The sequence below is a fragment of the Pongo abelii genome, chromosome 23 (assembly GCF_028885655.2).
Source record: "Pongo abelii isolate AG06213 chromosome 23, NHGRI_mPonAbe1-v2.0_pri, whole genome shotgun sequence".
Lineage (NCBI taxonomy): Eukaryota > Metazoa > Chordata > Mammalia > Primates > Hominidae > Pongo > Pongo abelii.
This window is the reverse complement of record NC_085929.1, coordinates 44,129,446-44,137,775: the sequence shown is the minus strand read 5'-3', so window position 1 is coordinate 44,137,775 and position 8,330 is coordinate 44,129,446.

Here is an 8,330-nt window from a genome sequence, read left to right as displayed (position 1 = left end):
CCACTGCGCCCAGCCTATTATATTTATTTTTGAGACAGAGTTTTACTCTGTCGCCCAGGCTAGAGTGCAGTGGCATGATCTCAGCTCACTGCAACCTCCGCTTCCTGGGTTCAAGCGATTCCCCTGCCTCAGCCTCCTGAGTTGCTGGGATTACAGGCATGCGCCATCATGCCTGGCTAATTTTTGTATTTTTAGTAGAGACAGGGTTTTGCCATGTTGGCCAGGCGGGTCTCGAACCCCTGACCTCAGGTGATCTGCCTGCTTTGACCACCCAAAGTGTTTGGATTACAGGTGTGAGCCACCACGCCCAGCCTGAGATGAATTATTACTGAAATAAAACTCACATCGCATTTACTGCATTCATTTAGGGACACGTCTGTGCTGTCAGGAGTCACTTTTAAAGACAACATAGATTTGATTTAGGTGCAAATTCTGACTTCATTGCTTTCTGGATGATCTTGAACAAGTGTGTCTGCAAAATTAATCCCCTACCACATGTTCCCTACCACCTTTTCTGCTGAACTTTTTTCCGTAGCGCTTATCTCCACTACATATTTCATTTCTTTGTTGTGTTTTGTGTCTCTCTCCCCCACCAGAATGTAAGCTCCACCAGGGCAATGGATTTTATTTAGTTACTTCACTAATAATATATCCCCAAGCCCTAAAACAGCAACTGTTACACAATAAGTATTCAATAAATATGCATCAAATAAATGAACGAATATGCCCAACATTGCACAGTGAGTATGGGGTTTGGAGAGGCGAGCCAGGCTGTGCTTGTAACAAAGGCTCTAGGCTGTCCCTCTGAGTTCTGGGGAGCAGGGCATGGTAAGGTAGACTCAGGAGCTGTCTGTGCATGAAGGGCCTGGCCCAAACTGGGGATCAGGGTAGGAGATACGGTAGGAGGAACCTAAAGATGGTGAAAGGAAGGAGGACCTACATGGGAAACTTGGAGGAAATGCCTGTGGCAGCCGTTCCCACCCATTCCCCACCATGAGCAAATGTGTTGCTTTGAGAGACTTGAGGAACCCCTGAGAAGGGCAGGTAAAGCTCAGCTATAATCACCTGAGCCATGCTGACCTCTAAGGATTTAACACCTCAGCTCCTTCCTAGGAAAACCCCTGGAACACTGGAAACGTTGGTGAGGGAGGGCTGGGGTGAGGGAATAGGAGCTGGGGAGATGGGCATCCTTGTAAACTTGGAGGAGAGATATGGGGGAGGACATGCAATTCTTTCTTGGAGGAGGATTGTAGAAGGTTCAGGAAACAAACTGAGGCGTGGCCCCAGCTTCAGCCCCTGTGACTCCAGTCAGATCCTGCATGTCCCTTCCGGGCATCGGAACCTCGGGAGGGGGGCATAGAGGACCATGGTTGTCATTGTCGCCTTTAATATTCACACAGACCTCAAAGTTGAGCTCTATTCTTCCCGTTTTACAGATGAGAAATCTGAGACTCTGAGCAAGGGTGTGGTTGGCCAAGGCCCCCACGTGTCTCCATCACAAGAGCCCACATTAGAGCAAGTCCCTGCCTTCAAAGGATGGAAAGCACAGAAGCAGGCTGGGTGGGGTGGCTCAAGCCTATAATCCCAGCATTTTGGGAGGCCAAGATGGGTAGATCACTTGAGGTCAGGAGTTTGAGACCAGCCTGGTCAACATGGTGAAACCCCATCTCTACTAAAAATACAAAAATTAGCTGGGCGTGGTGGTGTGTGCCTGTAATCCCAGCTACTCGGGAAGCTGAGGCACAAGAATTCCTTGAACCTGGGAGGTTGCAGTGAGCTGAGATCGTGCCACTGCACTCCAGCCTGGGCGACAAAGTGAGACTCCATCTCAAAAAAAAAAAGGCTAGTGGCTCAAGCCTGTAATCCCAGCACTTTGCGAGGCAGAGGTGGACGGATCACGAGGTCAGGAGATCAAGACCGTCCTGGCAAACATGGTGAAACCCCATCTCTACTAAAAATACAAAAAATTAGCTGGGCATGGTGGCACATGCCTGTAGTCCCAGCTACTCAGGAGGCTGAGGCAGGAGAATTGCTTGAACCCAAGAGGCAGAGGTTGCATTGAGCCAAAATTGCACCACTGCACTCCAGCCTAGGCAACAGAGTAAGACTCAGTCTCAAAAAAAAAGAAAAAAAAAAAGAAAACACGGAAGCAAACAAAGCACATGGAGGTAATTACGAAGGGACCCAAGTGGGCTAGTGTGAGAGAGTAGAGGCCATATGGGAAGTGGCCTGGGCAGGCCTGTTGGAATTCATATTTAAGCTGATAAGGAGCCAGCTGTAGAAAGGGTGACTACGCAGAGAGCAAGTGCAAAGGTCCTGAGGTCACATGGTTAAGAAGACAGAAAGCAGAATTTGAACACAAAGCAGAATCAAGCAAGCTTGATTCTCTGCACCCAAAGTTCATGCATGATCCCAGGAACCATGATTCCAGATGCCACTGCTGACTGGGAGAGAGCAGACATCAGAAAGATGACACAGCCTATGGAATGGATGTATTCAACTCCTTATGTATGTGTGCAGGGGACAGGGAGAAGGACTCATATTTTCTGAATCTGATCTAGGCCATGTGGTGTAACCAAGATCATTGCCGAAATGTGTGAATTTACACAATAAAAGGCTCACAAAGTATTAAAATTTAGCTCTATTTCCCTGTGAATTTAATAAATTATCTTAATTGAAAAGAATGATGTTGGCTGGGTGCAGTGGCTCACACCTGTAATCCCAGCACTTTGGGAGGCCGAGGTGGGTGGATCACGAGGTCAGGAGTTCAAGACCAGCCTGACCAACATGGTGAAACCCCGTTTCTATTAATTAGCTGGGCGTGGTGGTATAAGCCTGTAATCCCAGCTACTCAGGAGGCTGAGGCAGGAAAATCGCTTGAACCTGGGAGGCGGAGGTTGCAGTGAGCCAAGATCACGCCACTGCACTCCAGCCTGGGTGACAGAGCGAGACTCCATCTCCAAAAAAAAAAATTATAATAAATATTTATTTATTGTAAATAAATAAAATAAAAAAGAAAAATAATGATGTTTAAGATGAAAAGAAATATAATTCAGTACAAATATATAAATGCCTGTGTTACAGAAGATTATCTAATTGGTTGTTTGCAATTAAGCCTTTCTGCCAAAATCTAGATTGCCTGAAACAATGGGACAGCAAAAATAAGATCTGCTACAAGGTCAGCAAGACCCCGTCTCTACAAAAAATTTTAAAAATTAGCCAGGCGTGGCCAGGCACAGTGGCTTACTCCTGTAATCCCAGCACTTTGGGAGGCCAAGGCGGGCAGGTCACCTGAGGTCAGAAGTTCGAGACCAGCCTGGCCAATATGGTGAAACCCCCATCTCTACTAAAAATACAAAAAATTAGTCGGGCTTGGTAATGCATGCCTGTAATCCCAGCTACCTGGGAGGCTGAGGCAGGAGAATTGCTTGAACCTGGGAGGCGGAGGTTGTGGTGAACTGAGATCTTGCCACTGCACTCCAGCCTGGACAACACAGTGAGACTCTGTCTCAAAAAAAAAAAAAAAAATTAGCGAGGCATGATGGCGCCTGCCAGTGGCCCCAGCTACTCGGGAGGCTGAGGTGGGAGGATGGATTAAGTCCAGGAGGTTGAGGCTACAGTGAGCCATGATTATGCCACTGCACTTCAGCCTGGGCAATAGAGTGAGATCTCAAAAAAAAAAAAAAAAAAAAAAGATCTGCTGCAAGGGAAATCTGGGCCATTTCAGGGTGTGAGTGAGGGGACTGTGGCCACTAATGAAATGAATTTGTTCATTGGGCTTTTCCATGTCCTGGGAAGATTGAGTGGCAGGTGGGAATCTCATGTGTGACAGTTCATTTCACTACCTTTGATCTGATTCCAAATCAGGATAATTGGCTACCATTTATTGACTTATCCACTATGTGCCATGGCTTTTCCATCTATATCATACCAGTACTTTAAGGTAGGTATTAGTCTTCTCAAATTACAGAGGAGGAAACTAGAGGGCCAGTGAGGTTACAGAAACTCTTGCCTGAAGCCATAATTGGGGAGCTGGGGCCAAGTTCTGCTTGATTTCCAAGGTGCTGCAGGCTGCTGGTTTTCTCTGGGTGACCACCATGTCAAAGCCCCTTGGAGAGGCTGGGCACAGGCACAGGGGGCTCAGGACTGTAATCCAAACACTTTGGGAGGCCAAGCAAGGAGGATCACTTGAGCTCAGGAGTTTGAGACCAGTCTGGGCAACCAGAAAAAAAAAAAATTAGCTCAGCGCCGAGTGTGGTGGTATGCACCTAAAGTCCCAGCTACTCGATACGGCGGGGAGGATCGCCTGAGCCCAGGAGGTCAAGGCTGCAGTTAGCCGGCCCAGGAATGTCCGCCCAAAGTTAGAGAAGCTTAACCTCTGCTCAGTCCACCTCATGCTCCCCAAGCCAACTGTTCCTGCCTGCTCTGGCTCCCCAAGGACCTTAGATCTGAGATGAGCTTATGTAGATTCACCTCAAGGTCTGACTACATGGTGAGGACCATCTCTGCTGCAGAGTGGGGCTCTAGTCCCCAGCCTCCTCTGCCCCAGCTCTTCATAATATCAGCCTCTCCCTACTCTAGGTGCTCAGGTGTACCGGACGGGGCCATGTTTGCCGGTGACTGAATTGTGTGCCAACCAGTTGGGGGACAGAAGGGACTGGGGAATGAAGAGTCTGAGCAACTCCCTTTTCCCCACCCCCGGACACCTTTTCATTGGCTAGGAAGATGTAAATTACAGGGGCGTGGAAACTGAGGCCGATACTATGCCCTTACCCCACTGGCCAGCAGGAAAAGAGAGACAGCGGATTTCACCAATGGGAAGACAATATGCAAATACTGCCCCGAGTTAGTTGGCTGATGGACAGTTGCTACTTTTCATTCTTGTGCTCTAGCACTTGGAGTTTACAGCATGACTTTGAGGTCGAGGTTACACAAGAAAGCAATTAATGGTTCAGCGCTCACCTTGTGCCAAGTCCTGTGGCAGGAGAGGGGAGGAAGTTGGGGGGAATAAGAGAGGCAAGGCCCTGCCCTGGTAGAATTTACATTCAAGTAAATTACTCAGCCCATAAATGAACAATATACTTTCAGATTGGATGGTGCCACAAAGACAATCAGCCGAGAAGCTGTAGGCTGGCGGGGCTGTCCGAAGTCCTGTGTGGGTTTATTCAAAGTGCTGCAGAGGAGGGCGAGAGACCAATTATCCGACAGGTGGCTGAATGAGTCTGAGACAGAAGGGGCAGTAAATGGAGAATGAGGAGGAATTTCCTCCCCAAAGTGGGTTGGGGTAGATGGTGTTTGCTAAATAAAATCTTTTTTTTTTTTTTTTTGAGATGGAGTTTCACTCTGTGGCTTAGGCTGGAGTGCAGTGGCTAGATCTCGGCTCACTGCAACCTCCGTCTCCCAGATTCAAGCAATTCTCCTGCCTCAGCCTCCCGAGTAGCTGGGACTACAGGCATGCGCCACCACTCCAGCTAATTTTTGTACTTTTAGTAGAGACAGGGTTTCTCCATGTTGGTCAGACTGGTCTCAAACTCCCAACCTCAGGTGATCCACCCACCTCGGCCTCCCAAAGTGCTGGGATTACAGGCATGGGCCACCAGGCCCAGCCCTGTTTTTTGTATTTTTCGTTGAGACGGTGCTTCACCATGTTGGCCAGGCTGGTCTCAAACTCCTGACCTCAAGTGAGCCGCCCGCCTTGGCCTCCCAAAGTGATGGGATTTACAAGCTTGAGCCACCTCGCCCAGCCTGCTAAATAAAATCTTTAGAACTAGGGAGCATGGCAATGCTGGAGGGAAAGAAGTGCAGGACAGGAGAGTGCAGAGCTGTGTGACTTCGGGTCACTCACCTCTCCAACCTCGGTTGCTGGAAGGTTAGAAATAACACGTACATGGCCAGGCGCAGTGGCTCATGCCTGAAATCTCAGCACTTTGGGAGGCTGAGGCGGGCAGATCACCAGAGGTCAGGAGTTCGAGACCAGCCTGGCCAACATGGTGAAACCCTGTCTCTACAAAAATACAAAAATTAGCCGGGCATGATGGCAGGTGCCTGTAATCCCAGCTACTCGGGAGGCTGAGGCAGGAGAATCGCTTGAACCCGGGAGGCGGAGGTTGCAGTGAGCTGAGATTGAGCCACTGCACCCCAGCCTGGGAGACAGAGGAGACTCTGTCTCAAAAAAAAAAAACAAAAAAAGGGAAATTACATGTACATTACCTAGCACGTGGTAGGCACTCTATAAATTCTTTTTTTTTTTTTTTTTTTCTGAGACGGAGTCTCGCTCTGTCGCCCAGGCTGGAGTGCAGTGGCTCGATCTTGGCTCACTGCAAGCTCCACCTCCGAGGTTCACGCCATTCTCCTGCCTCGGCCTCCCGAGTAGCTGGGACTACAGGCGCCCGCCACCACGCCCGGCTAATTTTTTGTATTTTTGGTAGAGACAGGGTTTCACCGTGTTAGCCAGGATGGTCTCAATCTCCTGACCTCGTGATCCACCCACATCGGCCTCCCAAAGTGCTGGGGTTACAGGCGTGAGCCACTGCGTCTGGCTGGCACTCTATAAATTCTAAATAAAGAAGCCTCCACCAGCCTGGGCAACATGGCAAGACCCTGTCTCCATAAAAAAATTTTAAAAATTAGCCCGTCATTGTGGTGCATGCCTGTGGTCCCAGCTATTTGAGAGGCTGAGGTAGGAGGATGGCTGGACCCAGGAGGTCGAGGCTATAGTGAGCTGTGATCGTGCCACTGCACTCCAGCCTGGGCAACAGAGCTAGGTACTGTCTAAAAAAAAAAAAAAAAAAAAAAAAAAGGCTCCAAATGGTGGCTGCTATTGATATACTGGGAGAGGCCATCAGTTCCATTCCCTAGGTTTAGGGCTTTGTTCCTACCCTTTTCCTTCTCTTCTCCTAGAGCATATACCTTCAAAGCACCTGTCTTCACCTCTCCCTGCCTTGGCCTGCCTACAGCCCTGCACACTGGCACTTTGTCTCCCTGCCTCCCTGCAGGACAAGAACTTCAAGGACAGCAGGAAAGACTTGGATCAGCTCCAGGGAAGAACTTCCTTGTCTTTCTGTTAGAGTTGTAGCTGCTGAGGGGAGGGGATCAGAATGCAGTTCTCACAGAGTTAGAGAATTCTAGAGAAGGAAGAAATCTTTGAGATTGGGCTGGGAGCAGTGGCTCATGCCTGTAATCTCAGCACTTTGGGAGGACCAGGCAGGCGGATCACTTAAGGCCAGGAATCTGAGACCAGCCGGGCCAACATGGTGAAACCCCATCTGTACTAAAAATACAAAAAAAAATTAGCCAGGCGTGTTGGTGTGTGCCTGTAATCCCAGCTACTAGGGAGGCAAAGGTAGGAGAATCGCTTGAACCCGGGAGGTGGAGGTTGCAGTGAGCCGAGATCGCGCCACTTCACTCCAGCGTGGGCGGCACAGTGAAACTCCATCTCAAAAAAAAAAAAAAAAAAAAAGAAATCTTTGAGAACATCTATCTAGTCCAGAGCTTTTCGATCTTTTGTGGCAGATATCCAATTTAAGAAATACGTTTTACATCAGGATGGGGTGAATTCAGATTTTGTGGAGCCTGAAATTTGTAAAAAATTGGGGAACCTCTAAGAAAAAAGGATATAAAATGACTGATGCAAAATTATGTATTTATTTATTTATTATTATTTTTTTTTTTGAGACGGAGTTTCGCTCTTGTTGCCCAGGCTGGAGTGCAATAGCACGATCTCGGGTCACCGCAACCTCCGCCTCCCAGGTTCAAGCGATTCTCCTGCTTCAGCCTCCTGAGTAGGTGGGATGACAGGCATGCGCCACCAGGCCCGGCTAATTTTGTATTTTAAGTAGAGACGGGGTTTCTCCATGTTGGTCAGGCTGGTCTTGAATTCCTGATCTCAGGTGATTCACCTGCCTCGGCCTCCCAAAGTGCTGGGATTACAGGCGTGAGCCACCATGCCCTGCTTATGTATTTATTTAGAGTGAGAAATAGATTAAAAACTTTAAAATATTGGCAAATACCATAATTATTAAATCAGAACAATAAGATATTTTTACTTAAGCACCTGACATGCCACTGTAATACATTTTTTTCCTACAATTTTGGGCCACATGCTTGTTATGTAGCAATGATTTTATTTTATTTTCTATTTTTATTTATTTATTTATTTTTTGAGACGGAGTCTTGCTCTGTCCCCCAGGCTGGAGTGCAGTGGCGCAATCTCAGCTCAGTGCAACCTCCGCCTCCTAGGTCAAAGCGGTTCTCCTGCTTCAGCCTCCTGAGTAGCTGGGACTACAGGCACGTGCCACCACTCCTGGCTAATATTTTGTATTTTTAGTAGA